This window comes from Paroedura picta, chromosome 4 (assembly GCF_049243985.1).
Source record: "Paroedura picta isolate Pp20150507F chromosome 4, Ppicta_v3.0, whole genome shotgun sequence".
NCBI classification, from domain to species: Eukaryota; Metazoa; Chordata; class Lepidosauria; order Squamata; family Gekkonidae; genus Paroedura; species Paroedura picta.
Genome location: NC_135372.1, coordinates 54,415,420 through 54,441,463, shown reverse-complemented (window position 1 = coordinate 54,441,463; position 26,044 = coordinate 54,415,420). Strand labels below are relative to the sequence as shown.

General features: G+C 43.5%; 1 long non-coding RNA gene across 1 annotated transcript in view; it reads left to right on the top strand.

The window, feature by feature from the left end:
• The first annotated feature begins 242 nt into the window (after positions 1-242).
• The window catches only part of LOC143836787 (uncharacterized), a 203,800-nt gene continuing 177,998 nt past the window's right edge, over positions 243-26,044 (top strand). Inside the window, exons 1-2 of the long non-coding RNA XR_013230735.1 lie at positions 243-381; positions 12,485-12,931. This is a non-coding gene — a long non-coding RNA (uncharacterized LOC143836787). The remainder of the gene's footprint in view (positions 382-12,484; positions 12,932-26,044) is intronic.

The window sequence follows — 26,044 nt, the reverse complement described above, 5'->3', positions numbered from 1 at the left end:
GTAGTAAAATGAGTCCTGGAAGTGGATTTGAGTTCTGAAATGGCTGCCCTGGGCCTGTATTTTAAAATGGCTGCTGGGGGGGTGGGGGTGGAAAGGCTGTAATTGCCTATGCTTCACAGGAGACTTAGGGAAGGGAGAGGGTCACATGCCCCAATGAGAATGGAGGAGTAAGGCTCCACCAGGGGGAGGAGCTTGTGAGTATTTAGGCCCCAGAACTCCTGGGAGGGGGGGGGTAGTCTCTCTGGGATATCCAAGGGAGGAAGTTGCGGATCTCTGCTTCAGAGAGAAGGGCCTGCTCGCCCCAGGCAGAGGGATGGGGCCTGGCCTGGCCACAAGGGACAGTGTGGGAGGCCTGAGAAGCAGCCACCCAGGAGGTAGACGGTAAGACTGGCTGGCAAGTGTCCATGGGAGCCTCTTCCCCTTTTCAGCAGAGTGTGTAGGGGAAGAGGAGTGCATTTAGGCATCCATTTAAGTTCATGCCTGGAGTGTAAGTGCTGAAGGGAGTGTAAATTTACCAATCTAATTGTAAAATAAACCCGAGGTTTGAACCTAAACAAGGGACTGGTGCTGTGGACCCCCTAGTCTTCCCCACTTGGGTACTACTAGTACGTTGGGAGGGCTCAGGAAAATCAGGCTAAACCTGGTGGTTGCCAACTCTCCAGGTGGGACCCAAAGAGTAATGGTTTTGATGCTAAATCACCAAGAACCTAACTGAGGGGTCTCACTGTCTCTTGTGAAGGGGTATTATAGGCAGCGACAGAGAGGAAGAGATAGGCCCCACCCAGGGAAAGGGTGGAGAGCTGGAACAGGGCCCACAGGCTTGGCATCTGTCATGCAGACAGCTGGTCTTGCCACAAGCTGCTTCAGAGAACTACCCTTATAGAAGAATATATGAACTGGCACCCCAAAATGGCAAGAGAGGAATTTGTGTATTTTCTAGAAATAGCTGTTTTTTCCCCTAGGGATAGTAATCCCCAGGGAATGGATGCTCTATGCTTTCCTGCACAGCATGCCAGCCTGTCTACCCCAGGGCAGCCAGATACAACCTGGAGCTTTCATTCTGGGCTGAGCCTCTATGTGTGAGTGCAAGGTGAATCTCCTAGGAAGCCACAAATCAGGGCTGCATTGGGGTCCAGCTGCCACCTTTCTGCTGCCTGCTACCCTCCCAGGGTTGAACTGGACACATTTCACTTATTAAAAGGGATGTTGTAGGATATTGCCTGCTTAAGGGGAAACTGGACAGTGGATCACTATTTTGGGCAGCTGCTCTATGATCCATGTCATGTCCAGATCTGCATTCAACATTGAAATACTCCGAGGCAATGCCTTGAATCAGCACATCAAAGCCCTTGGGTCTTAATGGCCTCATTGTGCATAGTTGTGCTCTTCCAGCTCTCTCCTCACAGACAAACTAGCAGTCACTTGTTTAACTAGATAGGCATTTCTCTTCTTTGAGAAGGTGAGGAGGAGAAACTCCATGCTGTAGCAAGAATTTGCCAGAGAAGCTGCACTGGTGTGCAGGCCAAAGGAGCAGAGAGGAATGGCACATAAAATTCATGTGCATGACCATTAATGACTTCCCTCAAATCAAAACAGTGACCTCTGATAGCAGTCAGACATATCACGGACCTTCTAGATGGCAAATTCATGCCCGACATAGACTTTGAACATTTCCAAAGCCAGCGATGAGAAAGACAGCTATTTAATCTGATAGTTGTCAGGCTGGGGTGGGGGGTGGGGTTTCACTGTTTCAACTTATGGCAATGATTTATGTGAGAATCCATTTTATGGCAGTCATAAATCAAAGCAGAAGTCTTAAGTACCTTGACTCCTGCTCCATTCAGACGGTGGTACATTTTGGAAGTTAATTTTCCCAGCGGGGACGCTTGTTCCTAACACCAGCCATAATGACCAATAATTATATACAAGCAACAACCCCCAAATAGACTTGTCTAGTACATGTGAGACTGGAAAAAATACAGTCACATTTTAATACTGTCTTTAGGCATAATGTAGTCGGTGTTCAATTTGTGGGTTCAGACACCAGGACACTGGGAGTTCATTTCAGTTGACCCAAGCAAAACAACTGAGCTCCCCAACTTCCCCCAGTATATACTGATCCTGAACAAAAGATCTCTCCATTCAGTAGCCTCATCACTCCTAATCATAGACCTCTCATTGGACATGAACTTCGGCATCTCATTGGTTATAGAACAGCTGCAATCCTTGTTTCCCATTGGCTGTTGTTTACAATCCTAGCTGGGATCTCAAGCTCCTGATTGGGTGCTTTACAATCCCAGTCTGGATCTCAAAATCTGGTCTTCTGAGGAATCACATCCACAACAGTCTGTTTGACAGGATCCTGTTACCCCCCCCCCCTGAAATACCACATCTTTATGTTTATTGATTTGTATAGGACCATCAGTAAACTTGATGCTTTACTAAATAGCATAGGTGTGACTCCCTCCAGTGTATTAAAAATAAAATGTTCTGTGAAGCACCCTGAATCATTGGAGCGGAGGCTCTGGGAGAGCAATCCCTACTCTTAGATGGCGGCTTGCTGTTGGGCCAGTCGCTCTTGCTCAAGCTAGCCTACCTCACAGGGTGCTTGTTAGATAAAATAAGAGAGAAAAGCAGGAAATAACTTCTTGAAATAAGTAAAAATACTTTCCAAAGAATTCCTATGAAGCCTTGTTTCATGATAGCAAGTGGTCCCTTGGTTAATGCCCCTTTCTCTGGCTGCTGGCTCTTTTCCTCCTTCCTCTGAGGCCCCTTTCTCTCTCCTTCTGCTCACTGCTCCTGTGTTCCTTGGCTGCATCTTTCCAGGCTTGTTCTTATTTCTCCCCTTCCAGGGTTGCCAAGCTCCAGTAGGACATGGGATTCTCCCAGAATTACAGTAGATTGTCAGACTACATAGTTCAGTTCCCCTGGAGAAAATGACGGCTTTGGAGGGTAGATTCTATGCCCCCGCTTCTCAGTTGTAAACCGCCCCAAGCTGAATGAATAAATAAGTAAACCCGTACCCCTCCTGAATGTGAAGGAACCTCAAGAGGGTTCAGCATCATACTATACACCCCAGAGCAGCCATTCTCCCCAGGAGAACTGATTTCTGACATCTGGATATCAGTTGTGACTCTGGGAGATCTCCAGGCTATACGGTATAGGTAAAACCGTGAGAGGCACAATAGTGTAAAATATTGAATGCTCTACTTTCCAGAAAAGTAGACTACTTTCCTTTCAGCTGGGTTGGCAACCCTTCTAGTCTGGTCCCAGGTAGGAGGATGGGATTGGGAAAGGTGTGGTGGCCACTTGAACGGTCCACCACAGGAACCAAAAGCTCTATCCAAAGGAATGAAAGTCTTGGACATGATCTGGGAGACCCAGGCTAGAGTCTCCACTGTGTCATGAGGCTTACAGGGAGACCTTGGCCCATTTACTCTCTTGTAGCCAAATCTACCTTGCAGGGTTTGTTATGAGGGTAAAATGGCAGAGGGGAGATTAATATTTGCCAACTTGAACTCACTGGAGGATGGGCAGAATAAAAATGCAGTAAACAATAGTAAATAATTTTTGAGAGTGGTTAATGGTTTGGTAAATTGAAAGACTCAAGAGTAATATGGGGTGCATTTTAAACATCAGAGTAACTAGTTTTTGCAGGGAGGGAAGAGCAAGGAGTAGAAGCAGTTAGTATTCTTCCATTTCCACTCCAAAGATATTCATATCCAGAGATCATGGAATCTGGTGCTCAATAATGGTAAATAGTTGAAGTGCTAACGAAAGCACATAGATCTGGTTATTGGACGGAAAGTCACTTTGGGGTTTTCAGCCTTTAGGATTTCTCATTCTAGAGGCTGGAATGTGGCCAGGTGCTGAGACCCCGTGCTGATTACCTCGTACACATTTTTGTACTTTGATGACAGATTGTGTTTTCATTCCTGAAGGCTAGGGCAGTGCAGTGGGCGTTCAGGTGTGCAAAAGAATACTGAGGAGAGGGTAAATGCTGGGGTCTAGAAGGCGTCCCTATCATCAAGCCCTTCGTAAGTTCCGTCACCTTTTTACACAATTTGTTTTTTGCACAGCATATACTTTGTCTTAAATTACTTTCTCTCTCTAAGAGATCCAGCAAAGCCGTTGCCATTTAGCCAGGATCAGCTACATCCACTGGGATTTGATATAGATTTTCATTACTTGTTTTCTGTGGTCCCTTTTATCCCGTTGTGCTCAGGCTCTGCTCTCTACAACTATGCAAACCCTTAATTATTTATCTTTCCTCTCTATCCATCTAGCCTGACCTTCTTACTCTCACATCACTTGTTTTATACGGTTTCAGCTTGGCTGTTGGGTTCTTCTTAGCCAGCACTTTCCAGATTCTTGTTTGTCATCGTCATGCTTGGGATTTTCTCTGTCTAGCTGGGGGGGGGGGGAAGCCTCTCAGTGCAATCCTATGTGATGTTACACTGGTCTGCATGCATTGATTTTTGTGGGCTTAGTCTGGAGTAATTCTGCATAGGAGTGCACTGAAAAAAAAACTTTTGTCCCCCCCCCCCCCCCCGCTTTCTCTTCACAGCCTTCCTGCAAAGTCCACTGGTGAAAAAAGTGGTGCTCACAGCAGGCCTAAAATTTGAAAGCCCTCGCTGTATGTATGCAGTTGTATGCAGCACCTCCACAGCCACATGGCCTGTTCTGTTGGAGTGAGGGGACTTGAAATGTCTGGACATTTCTGGTGTGTGGGGGGGGAAGGCTACCTTGCGTTATGTTAGGGTGCCAATCTCCAGGAGGTGTCTGGAGATCTCCCACTATTGCAACTGACTTTCAGGTGACAGAAATCACTGTAGAAAATGGCTGCTTGGAAAGTGGACTCCAAGGCATTATACACTATTGATAAAGTCAAACCAAACTCATCCCTCCTCAAGCTCTCCCCCCAAAACTTTCAGATGTCCACCCTACTCTACATGCCTACAGTTGCTATTGCCAGAGCTCTCCAGTCGAAGCAATGTCCTCTTACTCCCACCTATGGGCTTGCTGGATGAGCTGGTCATTTGTGAAAGGGATTAGTGTTCTTCAGATGAAGGTTCTCTTCCCTTTCCACTGCAACATGGATGAGAACTGAATCTCCCTGAATAAACGTTAGTTTTTGCAATATGCCTCTTGGCAGCTTATTTATTGTATGCAATATCATACTTCTGTGACTGGGCAAACTCTGCTATATTACTAACACATATTCCCAATCTGTTTCTGGTGCTTAGAGATGGTGGTATATTGAGTACAGTGCATACGACTAAACCAATGCAGGCAGCATTGTGTACCATGGATTGAAGTGTATGAAGAGCGGCTTTTTGGAACAATGTTCTGTTAGTGCACTCGGGTGGAGAGCAAGAGCATCATGACTCAAGCCTCTCTTTGGAAGGACACTGACAGGATCTCAGGACAGTGAGGCAAGACCTCTAGAGTTGCCAGCTCTGGGCTGGGAAATACCTGGAGATTTTGGGAGTGGAACCTGAGGAAGGTAGGATTTGGAGGTAGGAGGGCCTTCACTGCCATAGAGCCTCTGTCACCTGGAGGTCAGTAGCTGGAGCAGGAGATCTCCAGCCAGCACCTGGAGGTTGGCAGTGGCAGGTTCAGGCAAGGATCACCTCTCTGTTGTGATTGGGAAATGCAGGTTACGTTAGTAACACTCCAGGAGGCCTCTACCCTCAGAGGAAACATGCTAGCCTGGGAACTTACTCCTATAACCCGTGGCATTCAGGCTGAGAGGAACAGATTTCCCTCACAGAGACAGATAAAAAGGGAACTAAAAGACCTTTTAGCTACCTGGCAGAAAGAGGCAAGACAGATCAGTTTTGGGAGACCCTGAGTTCCAGTTATAAACACTGAAGCTGTGCCTATGATTTTGGTCAAGTAAAGGGAAAGGCAGGCAGCATGTGGAGGCAACTCCAGCATCAGGACGGGTCAGAGAGGAACACTCCAGCTAGAAGAGAAAGAAGTACATTGTGATAAGGGCAAGATCTTGGAAATGGGGAGAAATGAAGACTGCCTTGAGCAGCTTCTATTGCAAAGAAAGCTGGTCAAGGCAGTCTTCATTTCTCCCCATTTCCAAGGTCTTGCCCTTATCACAAGGCTGGGGTTGCCTCCACATGCTGCCTATCTCGAAACCAAATAGCAACTTACATATATTTGGGGATTACAAATGTCCTGAAAATAAGGAACTCAAGCAAGACCTGCATCCAGTGCCTGCCATAAACCAGTGGGCTGGAGGAAAGTTTTTGTTTGTTGGAAAGCAGCTGCAAAGCAAATGAACTAGAATATTCTATTTTATTTGTATCCCATGCATGGGGAGAATCAAGGGTTAAAACGCCCTAAGTTTTGCAAAGAAATGTCCTAACAAACTATTATTCAGATCAGGCACACTGAAGTAAAATCTGTAAGGCAGAACAGCAAGAAACTTTTTCTAACTGGACAACTGACCTCATAAGCTGAAGCAAAGGTTCATTAATGCTCAGGGTCTAGCAATGTGATCCTTAGCAAAATATCACCATTTGCGTCGCCATATTGGTGTCTGCCAAGGTCACATGAATGTGGGACAGCAACTTACAGGTTAAGTCTGTGGGTGGTAGTGGAGGATGCTTAACCTTTATTTGTGACTATTGATGTTCCTTGCCATTCTCTCCCCTGCCCTGCCCTGCCTGTTGTTGCTAGATTAATTTATATTCAGTGTGTGATCCTTTCTGGGGAAAAATTGACCTAAGAGTCACCTGGGTGAAACCACAAGGTGGGAGAAAGGGTAAGCCACACCCTTTCCCTACAGATTCCCCATGAAACCGCCACATCAGTGTTTTGAGAAAACAGAGTTAGGAAGCCAGCATCTGACTTAAATGTGGCTCTGAGTTGTTGTAGAAGCCAGCTACTGAAAATGCCACCAAGAAAGAATTTTAGCTACTATTCCTGCAGTTATTGCAGGATCGACTATGTCATTTAAACTGGGAATGGAGAAATGCGCCAGGAGAGTACATGCTTTGACTGGGAACTGTGGTGGAGAGAGTGTTTCTTTGGGTTTGTTCTCTGTGTAGAGACTTACCAAAACTTAAATGAACCTTACTTGCATCTACGTAACCTTTTGAACAAATATGCAAACTCAGTTGCAGTCTCCTTTGTCCTTAGGATTAGCATAAGGAGGCATGCTGTCTTAAGAAGTTCTTGAGAAAAATATACCAGCATGGTGACCTACTTAACCCTGTGCCATATATCAACAAAACAAAGATATGCTGTAATGTGGAAATGCAGTCTTGGACTGGAAAGATTAGACAGTGCTCCAAAATATAGTTTTGTATATATCAGTTTGAAGAATTATGCTATTTGTCATATTGATTACATGCATGCCTTCAAATTCATTTCAGTGCTGTAGAATGGAATGGATTTAAAGGAAAATATACATACAATAAAAATATACATGTGATAAAATAAACTGCAGAGGGAGCAGAGGGAGGTCATTACTCCATTAAGAATAATTGGAAAAATAATGTGCGTTCCTTATTTCTTTTCGTATGACTATCTTATATTCTGATAGTAAAGTGTGGCTGCCACCTGTGGGTATTTAAATCTGAACTGGGGCCACAGAGAAAGAAAACAAATGGTTCTATAAACTTTGGTGACCTTCCTCCAGGTTTGCAGAAAAATCTGAAAACTAAAAAAAGAGAGGAAAAAAGATTATATATAAAATAGTGAGAATCCACAAGGACTTGCAGGAAGCATTTCATTTCCCCCTCCCCCACTATTTCTTCTTTCCATTTCCTGAAGCCCCCATAGCCTCTCCCCTTTTCCTGGTTCTTTCTCCTCTTCCCACCCAACAGCCAGCCTATATTTACCTGCCCCTTGTGTTTTCAGGTTTCCCTTTCCTCAAGCAGCCTCTACCTAGGAAACTGTAGTCCAGTTATATGCTGCTGGCCATTTAGCCAGGCCCACTTGCATGTTAGAGAATTCTCACGGACTTGTGAGGTGGGAACTTACAATTTATATTATTCTCCTTTTAAGCTGAAAGTGTGTGATTGGTCCAAAGTCACCTACTCAACTACTACCGCAAGATGGGGGTTCAAATCTGGGAATTCCCAGACCCTACTCTGAAGCTGTAACAACCACTCCTCACTGGCTGTTGTTTCTGGCAAGCAGCCAGGCCTAGGAGGTTCATGCTAGTTGGATGGCAACGCAGAGGTTGCTCCAGAGAACTTCCACAAAATCTCCACAGATTTCCCAACTTGGAGTTGGCAACTCTTCTTAGGCCTGGACGCAAGGACTTCTTCAAAAGTCAAAATCCGCCTGGATATATACCCACCTTTTATAGATAGAGCCAATCCTGTAATACTGTGGTTGCCTAGCAGCAGCCACCTAGGAAGTCAGTTGTTTAAAGATACAGATGCTCCTATCATTTCTGCATTTTTTTAAACCACCCAATGCATTATTTTAGATTTCACGTTTTTCTGCAAATCTGGGGCTTTTCTGTCTTGCCCATTCACAGCTCCAATCACTGGATTTAAGTATCCAAAGATGGGCTGACTTTGCTATTAGAATATAAGGTACCCCCAAAGGAAAACAGTTCTGTCCACAAGTGCAGAGGTGAGCAAGAATGCATAGAGCACTTACAAACAATGAAGACACCACTAAGGTGTTGAAGCTACGAGTTGGGCAGTTCAAAGTGGCACTGCTGCTGAGAAGCTGTGGGGCAGCCCGGAGAGTTGCTGCCACTTGTGGCAGTGCTATAACTAAGTTGTGGGGCAGTTGGCCAGGAGAGCTGCTGCCACCGCCACCACTGCCTTGTTTCAGCTGCCTTAACTTTGCCAGTGGCTTATAACTGGCAAAAGTTTGGGTAGCAGATTTGGAGGCATGTGTGAGGAGGATATTTTATACTCGCTTGCTCATCTCCAGTGCAGCCTCACTGGTTATGAGCTGACAGGAAAGTTTAAACAAGAAGTGCCTTCCCTCTGGCATACCAGTGAGATAGTTGGGAGATTCAGTGGTGTAGATAGGTGAGCAGGTGTGTGAAGGACTGCACTTTAAAAGCTCAGAAGTACTGCAAGGGTTAATGATTCACAGAACCAGAGAGCTTGAATGTCAGGCTGCTCAAAGAACTGTGATTGGTTAGCATCAGTTGAGCAGAAAAAATTCAGAGCTGAATAACCCAGAGCTGAGAACCCAGACTGAGCCTAGCCCTGATGGAGAAGAGTTAGGTGCTAATAGGGCTGTGTTTAGCCCTCACTGAGAACATTTTAACACAGATGAATAACTGGGAAGGTTGGCAGCAGAAGTGTACATCAATGAAGACTCCCATTTGGGCCAGAAAAGGGGTAGAACTTCTAGTGAGAGGAGAAATTCCCTACCCAGTTAAAAAAGAGAGACAGCTCAGAGTGGAGTGGTCCCTGGTCTGTTTAGAGCCTGCCTTCTGATACCTGAAGGATCAGTAAATCCCTGCCTTCTTGAAACCAAAAGAGACAGTTAAACTCAAGAAGGTATACTGGAGTGTTGAGGGAAAAACTGAACAAAAGCCTCTTGTTTAAAAAATTCTAAGACTGTGAAAAGCTTAAGAAACTCTAAATTGCTTGAGACATATGAACTGTAGTCTGTGTCTGTACTGTTTTACCTCAGAGTTACTTATTGATTTACCTTAAACATTTTATCCCTGAATTCATCTGGCCTTTCCCCCTCTAAGTTGAATAAAATATTTTGTTATTGTTGAACTTTAAAAAGCTTCTTGTGTGCCATTTTAGTAGGGGTTATCTTGTCCCTTCCTTTAGGTTCCTGGGTTGAGCCAGCAGCAAAATATAATTTTGTGACAAGTGTGGGACTACCATAGATCTTCAGAGAAGAAGAAACTAGGTCAGAGTCTGCACTTACTTTCTTTATTCCATTGTCAATCCCGTTGAATTCAGATCACTTTGAACTTGGGTCTTCCTCTCCCCCCCCCCTCATTGAAACAGGAAAGTCTTCTGCACGTGGTTAGGGAGGCTCAGAAGGGGGGGGGGGAGGCAAATGGACACTTTCTTTGTTTTCTTGAAGGGGGGGAGAGGATCCAGAGGAGGGAGGAAAAAAATCCTTTCTTTTCTTGAAGGGGGACTACGACGAAGAAGGCACAAAAAAAATCCAAGGCTGACAGAAGTTGAGAGAAATTAGGGGCTTCTCCTTTGAGGCAGGCTTGTCACATGACCACCTGTAGCCAATCACGGGTCCTCTACCACGGAGGAGAGCCCAGATTCAAAACAATGCGATTTTCTGAATATATTCAGGATTAGCAGTCTGAGATATCCCACAATAAAGGTAGGGTCACTCAGGATCAATCCTTCTTGCTGCAGAAAGAAAATTTAAATTGCCCAAAATCCAAACGGAAATCGCATTCTGTGTAGAGGGCAGGGACTGAATCGATCTGAAGTTGGAATAAAAGCTCTGTGCAGTTTACACCCAGGTTTAAAAGCTTCTCAGTCAGACAGGGAAAAAATGGAGGGAAAATTCTGCCTCTGAGGATAGGGTGAAGTTATCATAGGGTGCGAAGAATCCTTCCTGGAGGCAAACAGGAGAAAATATGCTCAAAGGAGCAGGATGTCTCCAATTGAGTCAATCAGGATAGAAATATTATCTGAGGAATATCAGGAAGTTCCTATCTAAATCTGCTAACTATACATTTCCTCCAATCCTCCTGTAAGCATATTTTTCTATTCTGTTGAATAATGCATACTAGAGATATTCTAAGAACCTGTTAGTAGTTTAGCATCCAGGGTACGATCAGGACTGTGTAGATTTCTGCGTCTCTAATTTGATTGCACTTTCATGATTGAAGCTAAATCTACGCTCACTACATTCCTGGCTGGTGATGTGTGGTCTGGCAAGAATACTTGCCATGAGTATTGATTGTTATAAAAGTTAATTACATGGCATCGTGTCATGGATTTTTTTTGTTGAATAAGAATTAAAAGAATGATCCTAAATGCTACTGCAAGTGTTCTAACGTTGCAGCTGCCAGTAAATTGAATGGAGTACGGCAGACGCAGATGGCTAGGTAGTCCCCATTTTTCCAGATAGTTTGGATCCAGAAGTCTATGTCTAGCTGATCCTGAAAGCTGCCCTCCCTGGGAGTATAATACAAATCTAATTACCATAGGCTAACAAAATCAAAGAATTGTTGATCTGTCTATCATGATAAGATCTGGATTGACAGAAGCTGTTTCTGCTCACCAGTAGATATTGGTTCTGTACTTTCAGTCTACTTGCATGTAGTAGCTGATGAAAACTTTGACCATTCTTGAGGTCATTGTTGGGATGGCATTGAGGAGCATGTTGAAAGATGGAAGCAGTGTTGAGTGGAATGTTGAGAGTGGTTGCAAATGCTGTTTCTTCCCACTGATGGCAGTCACTTTTTTGAAATGCTCTTTAGGTCACAGTCCCTTTCAAAGGAGGTTGAAATGCAGACAGCACTTAGTACACAGACCTGCTCACATTCTTCTGTAGAACAAGCAATATCCATCCTTTGTAGCTGTCACTAAGCAACTCAAGTCTATTGCCAACTTCAAAAGGACATATTTAGGTCCTTATATGAGCAGTGAAGGTTTGATTCAATGACAATAGACATTGTAAGGTGTTTTTCAAAAAAATTTCTAGGTGCTTTAAGGCTACCACAACTGAATTAGATTTGACAACCTGTGTATCCTTACAAAAGAAAAATCATATGAACCACTTTTTCTTTAAAAGACTAAGATGAGTCATCAGAAAACCAGACCTATCATTTGGAGCAAGCAGGCATTTTCCACTGTGAAAATGCAAACATTGTTTCAGTAAAAGAATAATAGAAAAATGTGTGCTCAAGAAATAAAACAGCTCAGATGTGGTCTCTGAAATGTACTAAGTAAAATGAATTCAGTGTCTCTGTTCATTGTTGTTTTAACACATCTTTGTCTTTCAAAGAATGGTTAAAGCTGAAACAATCAGGAGTGTTGACATTTTTTCTTGAGATGGATGGTTTGCTCTCATTACTATCAGCTTATGATTTTTGCTCTTCATTGAACACTTACCTGTTTATTGTATGAGCTGTTTTTTTAATGGATTGAATTCCCTTTTAAGAACCTGTTGGAGTAATGGAGAGCTCATAGACATTAATGAGTTACCCTGTAAGCCTCTCAAGTGCAGTCCTCCCTCTTCCTTCTAAGTCTGGAGATTCCAGATGGACTGACATACTGTTTATGCACTATGTTTGGTCAGTGGTGCTTTAAGTGTACTGTGGATATCTCAGTGATGTACACCTCGTGGACTTAATTGTGAGGAAATGTCGAGGTTCTTAAAATTTTTTTTAATTAGAATATCACCGGGTGGCGAGTTGGGTGTCTGAACGTCCTGTAAGTCTTGTGGTGTCGAGATCTTCTGGGAGACGAGTTTGATGAAAGGGGGGCAGCTTGTAATGAACTATATGCTCTGCTTTTTGATTTTCTAATAACACCTTTGTTTCTGTCAGGCCTCTTCCTGTTGACCACACATTAACTCTTCATGGACAAGATATGCACCCTATAAAATATGAAGACAGATGAACTTTTTCTGTATCCCGACACTGAATGCAGACAGCAAGCAAGTTACTTCTGCTGGAAGGAACACCAAAAGGCTGTCTGCTTATTCTCATCAGGGAGCTCAAGACGGCAGAACAGTTTGCCTCCCTAAAAGTGACAGTCAAGGAGACTAATGACAGAGAAATGGAGGAAATAAAAGATGCAAGACAAGAACCATGGGACCATCTAAGCGAGAGCACATCTGTATGCAAAACTGGAGGCTACCCGTGATAGTAAGACTGGAAGAAAATGCAAAACACATCGAGAAAATCCTAAGAAAGAGCTGTGGCTCAGTGGTGGAACTTGGGGTGCAGAAGGTCTTAGGTTCAACCCCCAGCATTTCCAGTTCACAAGATCAGGTAGGAGATGATATGAAAAACCTCTGCCTGAGACCCTACTTGATATATTCATGTATGTTGTGGGTGAGCAAGTTGGAATTTTCAAAGCGGAGAATAACTCTGATCTGTGAAGGTAGAATAACACCATGAATCCAGTTCCGGGGCCCTTCCTTCATATATCCTGGGCTTAGTGAATGGATCATTGTCCCCAAACAGAAAAGAATGAGTATGGAATAATATTGCTAATTTAGCACTATCTGGGCAAATTGGCAGATGTGTAAACAAACAGTTTAATAAACTTGCTTGGATCCCAAATTAGACTCCTTTGAGACAGCCAAGAGAGTTGATCTTTACATCGTTTGAATATGGGAGGTGAACTAATGTTGTGCAGCATGACTGGTGAGAACCTTTTCTCTTGCTCTGATTTTCTTCCTTTGGTTGTCCGGAGTATGAAGTAGTTTTGGAACTGTGGACTAGGACTGGAGCCAGATTAAAACCTTCATTTGCCATGGGTGACTCTGGGCTACTCATTCTCTCTTAGTTTAGCCCACCTCAAAGGGTTGTTGTGAGGAAAAATGGATAAACATGCATACTTTCCCAAGCTCTTTATCAGAAAAATGAGATAAAATGCACTGGATAAGCACAGGCCTTTAGGGTGCCTGAACAGTAATCCAATAGAGAAAATATTGGTAACAGTTAATGTTTGATTTCTACCCAGTTTTGTTGTAATATAAAGATTTGGAAAGATCCTCACCAGGTTAGGCTAGAAAGAGGGCGAAGTGATGACACCAACCCATTTGCAGCAAATTAGGATTGATCTCTGTATAGTCCTTGGTAGCTCCCAAATCCTTATAAATGCTGAACATGTGAAACTGCCTTAAACTGAATCAGACCCTTGGTCCATTTAAGTCAGTCTTGTCTCGGCTGTCCAAGATCTCAGATCATGGTCTTTCACATCACCTACAGCCAGAACCAGGGACCTTCTGCATGCCAAGTAGATGCTCTACCACTGAGCTCCACCCCCCTCCCCCATTTGACAGGCATGGTCAATTGGAAATATTCTGAGGGTGTACTTCCTTTAGGATACCTTGTCTATAAAAGGACTGAGATCATATATAGATTAAATACATATAGATTTATAGATAGATAAATAGATTAAATCGGTCACTGTGTTTCTGTGTTGGATGGTGAAGAACAGAAGGATGATACTGACAGGCACTAGGGCTGAGTGCTACTCATTGCAGTATGAGTTCTGGTTTGGTACAGAGGACTTGCACAGTTGTTCAGAGCTGCAGCATCACTGATCCTTTTTTCAGTCATGAATATGACCTGTAACAATTAAATTAAAAGGAAATTGTATGTTTACTGTTATGTTCTGCATGTTGCCCCCCCCCCCAATTTCTATGTTGGAATATGTAAGATCTGTTGTGCTTATATACAAAGAAATGGTTGGAAAATCCTTCAGGAGGTTAGGGACCTCTTCCGTTTTTCAGATAGTTCCCCTTCTTGCCTCTGATTGGTTCATTTAGGTCAGGGGCAGTCAACCTGTGGACAGCATTTGCTGTCAGGGGCTCATGGGAATTGTAGTCCATGAACATCTGGAGGACCACAGGTTGACTACCCCTGATTTAGGTTTTTCCCTGTTCTTCTGAAAATTGCTTGTTTGCCCTTCAGCTGGGGGAGACAGACAGGCTTATATCTCTCCTCTTTCCTGTGCAGTTCTCTTAGTCATTTAACCTATTTTGTTCTCAGTCAGCATGTCCTCAGCTTCTGTGCATATTTAGACTTTGCCAACAGTATATGCCCTCTCCCTTAATTGGTTTTGAGTGGCTCTGACTGAGGGAAAACTTGTTCACACAGTTACTGTATTATAATCAGCACCATGGTCATGTACCAAATCAATGGCACACAGACCTAAGTAAAGGAATGCTTCAGTCAGCATGGTGTAGTGGTTAAAAGCGGCAGCTTGGGCTCATCAAAACCCTGATAGTATTGTTCCAACTGAGCAGTCCTGTCAGAGCTCTATCAGCCTCACCTACCTCCCACAGTGCCTCTTATGGGGAAAGGAAGGGACAGTGATTGTAAGCCACTTTTAAGACTCCTTCGGCCAATGAAAAGTGGGGTATAAAAAAGAACTCCTCTTCTTCTTTTTTTATGAACCTACAGATATTTGGCCTGGATTGTACATATGAGGGCATGAGGTAGTAGAATGCACTGCATCATTTCAGACTCCAGGTGGATCATCAATCATGAAAATTTTTTGGAGTGTTCTCTTATGTTAAATTTCCCAGGAACAAGAAATCAGTTTATCAAGCAAAAAAAGGGAAAAGATGCTTTCTCCCGGCTGTGCTAGTTTTCTATTTCCAGGGCAATTTTTATGCAAAGATGGCCTCGGCCATCAACCAGCTGCATCAGACATGATCTGAAAGGACATGTAGAACCAAACCAAAAATGGTTTCACCTGCATTTAGACGTTCTTCTCCCTTGAGCTTGTCCCCACTGTGATGGTTTAAAGTTATGGGGGCATCTGTGATTTCACATTTCTGTGATATCACATTTCTGAAAACATAGATTGCAGAGTTCAGTAGCTGACTCTGCCAACCAAGCAGGGATAAACAGACAGATACTTGTGATTTACACCAGAAAAGATTAAAGTGTTTCCCCCACAGGTCTCATTAACAATTAACCTGTAGTTAAATATGGTGCCTGCAGTTGAAAATACAGTGAATGTGTGTGAATGGATGTTCTCAAGCTGAGCTGGACCACAGCCATTCTAAACCATTGAGGAGATGAATGTAGAATAGAAGGAAACATTGCACACGGTGCATAAATGCTAATGAAAAAAAGGCTGTTACTGCAGATAATACGGGTCTTACTACAATTAAAAAAATAAAACATTATCAGCACTTGGTACCTTTGCCCCCATATATAAGTCTTTGGTTATTCAAGCTAATTGACTGCAATTCTTAAACAGAGCATTAGCTAGATTCTCCCTTTGCCATGCTGTTGGCAAAGTTTCAACAGAAAGCCCTGAGTTCCTTGAGGGCCATCAGTAATGGAGAGAGAACAAAATCCTAGTTGGCGCTTGGGTGGCACGGCCAGTTTTTTGTGAATGCACCACAGATGGAATAATTCCTTGGCTAGATTAATGCCTGGACCTACAATACAAGCTCCAAGAGAGCAGTAGAAGTCAGGACCTCAGGCCTAGATGATAGACTTGTAATTTGCCATTTCATGAACTTTCAGAGACAATAGCCTGACTGCAGTTCCTCAGGGATGATTCTGTTTTTGCCGGGACAAGCTTATCAAGGAACTGTAAAGTTCTGAATACGAAGAATAAAAGGCATAAACCTGCTAGATTTGGACAGTGTAAGGCCTTTAATCAAATCATATATTTGTGTGTGTTTCTGTTTAGTATAGTGTCCCTTCCCAAAGTAGGCAACAAAGTCCAAAACAAATAATTTGGAATGGAAGAACCTGCCAGTCTGCCCTTGCTTAATTAATATTTATACATATTATCTTAATTTCATGCTACACATCAAGGAAAAAGTCACTGGGTGGAATCACACCTTGCATCCTGGAATCAGTTGTCTTGGATGAGTTCTTTTGATCCCATTTTAAGTAGGGAATTGGACACATGGCAGATGAAAAAATTATTGTAGGCTTTTTCAACTGGGATTTAATGAAACCCTGAGGTTTTATGACTGCCCTGGAAGGGGTTTACTCACTGGGTGGAAGTTAATAAATTTTAAATATATTTTGTAATTTTTAAAAAAATATTGGTTGATATGGAGTGGCCCCGGCCATACAAATCCTTGCTGGCCAAGGGTTGTCATATGTGGTAACAACTGCAGTCCTGAGAGGTAAGTATTTTAACTTCACTGCAGTGGTGGTAGTGAAGGCAGAGCAGCATAGACTTGCCTTGGCTCTGTTTCTGGCAGTGGGGTGGGCATGGGGGTGACAGAGCAGCATAGGCCTGCCTTGGCCCTGTTTCTGTCATTTGGGGTCTGCGGAGGCAATGGAGCGACAAAGGCCTGCCCTGTTTCTGGCATAGGATGATGGAGTGGCATAGCCCTGCTCTGGCCCTATTTCTGGCAGGGGTGATGGAGCAGCATAGCCTGGGTGTGCGTGATGGAGTGGCATAGACCTGCTCCAGCCAGCCCTGTTTCTGGTGTGAGAGGGTATGTGTGGGATGGAGTGGCATAAGCCTGCTCCAGCCCTGTTTCTGAGGTGGGAGGTGGAAGGTTACAGAGCGGTATAGGCCTGCTTCTGCCAGCCCTGCTTCTGGTGTGAGAGGGGGTGGGGGCCGATGGAGTGGCATAGGCCTGCCCTGGCTCTGTTTTTGCAGGCTGCCTTTGGTGATGAGGAAACTGGTAGCCAGCCCAGAGTGCAGGTATGGTTCTGTTCACAAATCATCTGAAAATATTTCTGTGCTGTCACTTCCAGTGCTGTGGGAGTGGCCTGGTGATGTCACATCCAGTGGGAGTTTCTGGGGATGTTATCTCTGGTGACATGTGACTTCTAGGGGTGTGGCAGGAAGGTCTCTTGACATCATTTCCAGGGTTTCTTGAAGCGGAAGAATGTTTCAGAGGCTTCTCAATAGGTTGAGAAACAGTAGCTCAATGGAGCAGGGCCCCAATCTGGCTCACAGAAGATCTGTGATTTGAGTTTCCTGGCCATGACAGCTTCCATCAGCTAATGTTTTGTAGAAATAGAGATGTGTTCATAGACACAGAGAAAGCTGGTTAATCTTACGTGCTTTATGAACCCAGCTTGGTGTAGTGGTTAAGAGTAAGGACTTCTAATCTGGCAAGCAGAGTTTGATTCCTTACTCCTCATGCAGCCAGCTGGGTGACCTTGGGCTCACCACAGCCCTGATAGGGCTGTTCTGACTGAGAGTAATATCAGTGTACTCTCAGCCTACCTCACAGTGTGTCTGTTGTGGGCAGAGGAAAGGGAAGGTGATTATAAGCAGCTTTGAGTCTCCTGGTAGAAAAAAACAGCATATAAGAACCAATTTCTCCTCCTCTTTTACTGACCTTTTCCATAGTACACAGTTACCTCTTTTTATAGCCTGTGTGTATTCCCATGGGGATGCTTCAAATTTGCTCCAGGCATTCCACAGTAAGTTGTTTTCCTAGGATGAAACCCACCTGATGCATTCTGCAGTTGCATCCAATTTTGGCTGTTTCCCATCATGCTTTTCAGTTGATTCCTTTTGGCTGTGCATGCATTTAGGTGTCACCATCACAGTCAGAAAGGGTTTTTTAAAATGCCTACCAGTGCTCCTTTCATTTGCTCCTCACTGCACAGCGGTTTTCAGATGTGTGTTCGGCTGTTCTTTCTGAAACTCCTCCCCCCCCACCGCCCGTTCACGGAATTTAAGTCCCTATCTCCAATACAATGCAAACTTATATAAAAAGCACCTTCCATGTTTATTGGGGGAAGGGGAACTCTGAGTGAGGGCTTTGGGGTGGGGGGAAGGGGAGATTGAAATGAAGCTGTTCTGCCTTCTAACATGGCAGAAGCAAGGAATCGAAGCGAGGATCCCAGCACTGTTCTTTTCCTTTTTGCCAACCCCCTCCCCCCAAAAAAACAACAACAACAAGCAGCCTGCACAATGGAAGGGAAGCATGCAAGGGAGGGGAGCATTCTTCAAAGAAACAAAAGTTTCTGAGACCACTTTCTAAAAATATAGCATTATTAATGATTATGTTAGTGTCCTAATGCAATAAGCAGATTTATCTATAAGTGGTGACTGTCTCCCTGGAAAAAACAGACTGAAACAAGGAATGGATGTGAGGATTACAGGACTGTTTTCTTCCTGTTTCCCAACCTACATGGCAGAGAAGATCCTGCAAGGGCAGTGGTTCTCAATGTGGGGGTTGCCACCCCTTGAGGGGCACTGGCCTCCTCTATGCCACCTCGGTGCTCATCGAAGCTGTGGAGATCACTGAGGCTGCGTGGAGGAGGCAAGCGCCACAGTGAGCAGGAGTGGCGGTGGTGGTGCAAGCGCATGCATGTGCTCGTGTGCTGCCACTGACCCTGCTGTTGGAGTCGCAGTATTAGGGTGATTGAGAACTGCGGTGCTAGGGTTTGTGAGGGGCCAGGAGATTCTCTGCAGCCCTTTAAAGAGCTAATAATATGCAAACTGCAAAGAACCACAAATTCACTAAGTTATACAAATAGAATAAGTATACATACAATTTTAATATACAAACCCTACAAAACTATTATCAAATACAGTGTGCTCTATAAATTATCAAAGGATGACATGATGTTATAAAAAAGTCACAAGAGTACAATGTTACATAAAGTCTCCTCACAATCACAATATTCATAACACCCATCTCCCAAGAGGACCCAGGAGCTGCTCAGGCTGTTTCACATCTGCTTCTGCAGGGCAATATATAGAGGAGCAAACAACTGAATTAGGCCTTTATTTAAATGTAAAGTTGATTGTACGTATGGAGAAGAACAAACAAAGGCTTTGCTGGCTGGCTGTGCCACAAGCAGGCACTTAGACTAAGTTACTAACCAACCTTATACAAAGGGACTCCTTCACAGGCTATCAATAAAGACAAGCGTTGTTGTGTGTCTCTAGCCACAAGGATCCTTAGCAGGACCTTTGCAGCCCTTTACAGAGCTGGCAGCCAGGTTCTCCTTTTTTTGGTGGGGGGAGAACCCCCTACAGCAGAAGAGCTCCCATTCAGGTCTGCAAGGACCAGGAGATCCTTTACAACCATTCACAGAGCTGGCAATCAGATTCTGCTGCAGGGGGAAGACACTCCCCCAGCAGAAGCATTACTGCTTCTCTGTATTGTAATTAGATTAATACATTAAAAAAAAGTGGAAATCACTAAGTAGGAGAGGAGGAGGGAAGGTGGGATGAAGATACATCACAAAAGACAGGACAAAAAAGGGCAATGGGTGTTGAGGGAAAAAGTGAATCTATGAATTCCCCATCAAAGAAATCTGAATTAACACCTGCAGAAAATTTGAACTCTCTGCATCTGAGGATTTGGAAAACAAGTGTGGTAGGCAAATTTATGCAAGGAGATGTTTCCATTCCTTACATCATTAAAGACGCAGATGCAGGAGAAGACCCTGTTGTGGAAATGGTCTCTGCTAAGATAAAAAAGAAGTGAATGGAGCCCGTGTGACATGTTTGTATGTTGCAGTCAAATGCCATATTCTCTATTGACCCTTGTTGTTTTGGTTGTCATTTGGTCCTCAACTCCTGTTTTTCTTTGCCTGTCCAGTTTTATCATTGTGAAAAACTCACTGGCTATAATCAGGGCTTTTTTTTTTGTGAAGGCCCTCAGTGGCACTGAATACTGGGACCTTGTGTGCATGTGGCTGGGGGGAGGGCTCTTCCACGTTCTGAAGGGGAAATTGGTGGGAATTGTTAGAGCCTTATATATGAGTACTGGCACTTCCCCAGGAACAACAAAAGCATTGGCATTTTTGCTCTAGCCAGGCCTGCCTGTGTTTTTCTCTGTTGGCTTGTCTAGGTATGCTCTGAGCCAACCACTAGCTAGGCTAGAGAAGGAAGGTGGCCAAGTCAGAAAGTAATGTCACTTTTAATCCACTCTCTAAAAGTAATGTCACATTTAACCTGTTCTCTATCTGTGCTAAAGGCCTTAGAGATTTGGATTTTTTAAAAGTGCTGGGTATGAGTCCTGGATCTGGTGCAACCCCCCCTTTTTTTTCCCCTCCACATGGGCAGGTAAATGAGCACTGAGGTATTTTATTCACATTAGGATTAGGACAAATCTAGACTATTTCTAATGAATTCATGTGAATCCTTTGAGCAACAAGATCTGACCAGTATGCAGATTGCCGAACAGAACTCTTTTCACTTGTGGAACCTGATTTTGAATGGAACCACTTGCAAGTAAATGGCCTTTGAAACTTCCATTTCTGATTCAATTTTGATGACTACATGTTTCCAAAAAGGATGACAGACAATGATTGCACTTTTTCCAAGACATCACAGAGGAGTTATTCAACCTGGAGGAATTTTGAAACCCAAGTTGAACTGTAGCTGTAATTGGGTTTAAAGTATATCCTCCATGAAATTGTCTCCCTTTGAGAAATCTTATTTGTTCTGGTTAGGGTACAGAGGACAGCTCCTTTCTACAAAAGGAAAAAAAAAAAAAAACAGAGCGGGGAGATGAACCGAAACCACATTTCCTTTCTCCCTTTCCAACTTCTGTTCTTCCTCTACCTCAAGTGCTGACAGCAAAAATAAAAGAAAAGAAACAAAAGAAAAGCTAAGCACGTAAAGGGATTTTTCAAGCAAAAGTTATTGCGTTTTGCACACCAGGCTTCTGCAATTCAGGACTGTGACTGTATTAAGACTGTTTTAAGACACAGCTGCTATGCGGAGGACTTCCAATGTGCTTCAGGTAACATAAGCAAGCTGTGCCTGTTAGTAGTATTAATAACCCCCCACATTTCCAAAGGTTCCTTAATAGAATCAATGACAGTGATCATCTGAATTTCTGAGCCCATTCATCTTCAACACAACCCAGAGGAAAGCCTTTCTTTCCCATATATGCAGCCTCATATGATGCGTCTGTACTTTTATTTAGATATAGACTTAATACATCACTTTTCTCCACAAGGCAGCTTACAACTTCACATTTTAGCCTCACAACAGCAACTCGGACAGCGTGAAAAGTGATCCTCTGTGGCAGGAGTCAGGATTGTCTCCTGGCCACTGTTTCTTGTATGCAGTTGTTGGGTTCCCCTCCACCGTTAATTGTTTATCTGCTTTCTTTTTCCCTTTTTGCCCCATGTTAGTTGGGATGGTTGGAAGCACATTCAGTCTACCTGAGTGTCAACAAACCTCCTGCTTACCTCCTCAACATGAAGTGTCAAGGCTGACTGCCAGCAGGGAAGCAGCATCATGCCCCCATGACAGCCATTGTGGTATAGTGGTTAAGGGTGGTAGTCTCTAATCTGGAGAACCAGGTTGATTCCTGACTCTTCCACATGAAGCCTGTTAGGTGACCTTGGGCCAGTCACAGTTCTCTCAGCCTCCCATACCTCACAGGGTGACTTTTGTAAGGAGAAGAAGGAAAGGTGATCGTAAACCACATTGAGACTAAGGTTGGCTGCTTTGGGTGCCGAAGCACCCAACCCTAATTGAGACTTCTTTGGGTAATGAAAAGTAGGGTATAAAAATGCCGCCTCCTCCACCTCCTCCTCCTCTTTGAAATAGTTGGCAGAGTAGTCAATCAGAGGGTCAAGGAAAGGGAGAGAGAATGTGTTGTATGTTTAGGACGGGGGCAAAGTGCATGCATGTACTTTTTAAAAAGCTTCTTGTATTATGGATTCACTTACTCTGTGGTTTGGCTTACTTTCTTGAATGACCTGCAGGTTTTAAGCCAGTGTGGCATTGTGCTTATGGAGACACCAATGTTCAAATACTCGTGCTGTGGTGCTTGCTGGGTGACCTTGGGACAGTCAGTCTCTGTCAGTGTAGTCTAAAGCTATTGTGAGGATAAAATGGAGAAGGGGAGCATACTTCCAGTCACTATTGGAGACAAAGCCAGGGTAAAAATGTCTAAATATGTACATACGCATCCTTTCATGGAAGGATGCGTAGCATGGCTTGTAGCATGGCTCACATGCTTGAGAGATCTGCTCAACATGGGTTTTTCAGTCCTCTGCTATGAATTCATTCATTTTTTTTTAACTAGAGATTCACAGCATTTTCCATGTGTAAAATGTGTATATTGGTTTCTACAATTGGTCCTACAAGCTTCATTCCTTTATAACGGGCTGCAGATGCATATATGTGTCTGAACATGTAAACTAAAGAGTTCTTATCCACTTGAGTGGCATATGATTTTTGTTCTTGGCAAAGTAAGAACCTAGGTTGTAGTGGGCACATCTGTGCTGTCTTGTTTTGTATGGATGCATTGTCTGGTTGGAGTTAAGAACAGGAATAACAGATTTTTGTTTGCCCCACCTTGTAATACCTCTTAACTCATGAGGGTGAGCTCCAGGTTAGGGCCTGCCCTTTTTAGATCTGTCTTTCAAGGGTAAACAACCCTGACTCCAGGAACTGTTTTCCAGGTTAGGGTTCATTTCTGCAATAAAGTAATAAAGATAATGAACTTTGTGTTGTGAGGACCTCTGGATCATGTGCAGAAGCCTTTTCCCTCAACATCACCATCCTCTGCACCAGCATCTGGGACTGGGAGGAAAGCTCCAAGAATTGTGCAGGGGTTGGGCTAGATGACTCTGGAGATCCCTTACAACTCTATGATTCTAAGAGTTACTGAGCCCCAACAATTCCCATTTGAGAAATTAACCACTGCTTTATTAGAGGGGGTGTTATCTCCATCCTTTTGTATTCTGTGGTTTTCAAAAGCTATGGGGTGGAATTCTAGTTCACCTCATTGGGGTGCACCCTCAATAACCTTGAAAGAACCAGAACTTCCAGCTGCCAAACAATTGTAGTATCTCCTGGCTACACGACACCCATGGAGATAAATCCAAGAACTACACTTGGAAAATGTTCCTCTTTCATGCACTTGTTTAGAACCACTCTTCCACTGATTTGAAGCAGGGGAAAGAATGTGAAAGAATTGTCCAATTTTAATACTTAAAGCAAATGATAGAGTAGGGAGGGGTGGAAATAATGAGTAGGCTGAAGTGCTAGCAATTACTGTGTGTTTACAATGTTTCAAAACATCTAAATTAAGAAAAAATCTGTCCTCTAAGCTGGAACTGGAGCATGACTTAAATGACTTTAAATTAGTTTCCCTTGCTTTATTTTCACATTAGTGTAACAGTTAACACTTCTGTGTAGATTCATAAACAGGATTGTCTGATCTTTAAAAAAATTAACTCCCTTGTGAATAAACCGTTCTTTTTGTGCCCTTAAAATGGAAATATACTCTCCTGAAGAATTGTTCATGCAAAAAAAGAAAAGCGCCACATTGATTGCAAACAAGAGATGCAGTCCCCTTGGGATCCTGTGCATTCTAGAAAGTATTAACAGGGCTGCCCTTTAGATGTGAGTCCCCAGAGCCCTACTGGGCTCCATCTTTATCCCAGGATTTTTAAAAACAGCTAACAACCTTCTTGCTCCTTCTCACTCAATTTCATACTTGTTAGTAAAGTCTCCACTGTTTTTATGGGCTCTGCATCAGTACCTTGGATGGCAGCAGCCTAAGACCTCAGAGTTTATTTGGCATGGAGCAATGGGGAAGAAAAACCCACCATGGATAATTTCTAAGTGTCAGGCAACCATTCGAGGAACAGGAGCAGGGCCAATGAAAATGTTGCTAGGCAACTACAAAGAGCTTATTTCTTCCCTGTAGTCTTAGATTTTCTGCATCAACCCCCCTCCCCCCCCCAATATTTTCAACCCCTGGAACAAAAGTTTCCTTCTGGCACACATTAAGGTTCTAGGACAAGTATTATATATTAAGCACAACCTAGGCTCAGAAATTGTTTCCAAGGGTCAATCACAAAGCACACCAATTCACCCTTCTAGCAAAAGTGACTTTCAGTGTTTGGTGACCAGTATATAAGAGTGGAATTCATTGTAACTGGGATGCAACTACCATCAGAAGCATGTTAAAGTTACTACCTAGGTCTACCAACTTCCAGGTAGGGCCTGGATTTCTCTGGGAATTACAACTGATCTCTAGAAATTAGTTCCTCTGGAGGAATCCCAGTTGACTTCCCTCTTCTCCCCTTATTCCACGTTGGCTACCTTATTGGCTACCTTATTGCTACCTGAGAAGTTCCACAAGGAGAATACCATAAGAAAACACAAGTCAGGACATCACTAATATTTTCTTAGAGTATGCCATACAAGTATTATAGCTGCTGGTAGAAACTGTGGTGTAACTCTTATTTTCCATGAATACTTCTGAAATAAACAAGATAGGTAGAGCTGACAAAATGAAGCTGCTACTTTTCTTGAGAAGTTGTTCCCTTTGAAAACCTCTCATATCCGCAGAGGTGGGGTTTGCTTATTTCTCAGCAGGATGATTTTTGCTGCTTCTGAGATTTTTGCTGCTTCTGAGCAGGATGATTTTTGCTGCTTCTGAGATTTTGCTGCTTCTGAGCTTTTGAATGGAAGTGCTAACTGTGAATTAACAAATCTTTCTTAATTGATGAGTTCTTTATTTGCCTCCATTGAGAAAAAACACCGCTGCCATGCATTGACCCACAATTGCTTTTAAATTACAAATGTAAACTCTTTCTAAGCAGAGGAGTCAGAACAGAAAGTCTGCACAAGTTGTCATTTTCCAAACACTGTGGAGCAAAGCAGTGTAGTCTGTTAATTCACACCCCCTCCCAAAGACCTGAGATATCTGGGTGGTGCTAATATTCAAACACCTCAGCATGTAGCTATCCTGTTCACTGGACCACAGATAATGGCAAATTATAGAAATGAAGAAGTAAATTAAATTGAAACATGAATTGTCAACGCCAAACCCGCCAAACCTGGTTATGTGGAGGATTAAAATGTGCCCTTGGGTGCTAGGAAAAAATGCTGCTTGGGAGAACATCTTTCTTCAGCATGGATTTAATGTTCATAGTCTGCCGCTCTGGAAGAAAACAAAAAAGTCATCTATTCCAGGGCTATTCCAGGACATCTGTGGTCCTCCAGATGTCCATGGACTACAATTCCCATGAGCCCCTGCTAGCAAATGCTGGCAGGGGCTCATGGGAATTGTAGTCCATGGACATCTGGAGGACCACAGGTTGACTAGCTCTGATCTAGTCTACCTCCCTGCCACAAGGCAGGACCACCCATGAAACTCAAGAAGTTGCCTAGTACTGAGTCAGATCAGTCCTCTATCAAGTTCAGTCTTGTTTGCTTGGAGTGGACTGAAACTGGCTTTCAGGCTTTCAAGCACATTGCCAGCTACCTGATCCTTTCAAGTGGTGATGCCAGGAATTGACACCCCCTGCCCAGCCCCTTTTGCGTGGAAAGCAAATGTTGTACCACAAAGCCTTGGCCCTTCTCTCTCAAGCTTTCCTCCTTCAGAAACCAACTTCAAGTCTGAGGGAGAAATCGGTCAGAAGCCTTCTTTCCAGTGATAGCATGATCCCAATTCGAAGAACCCTGAGATGTCTAGCTGTTATCTGTTGAAT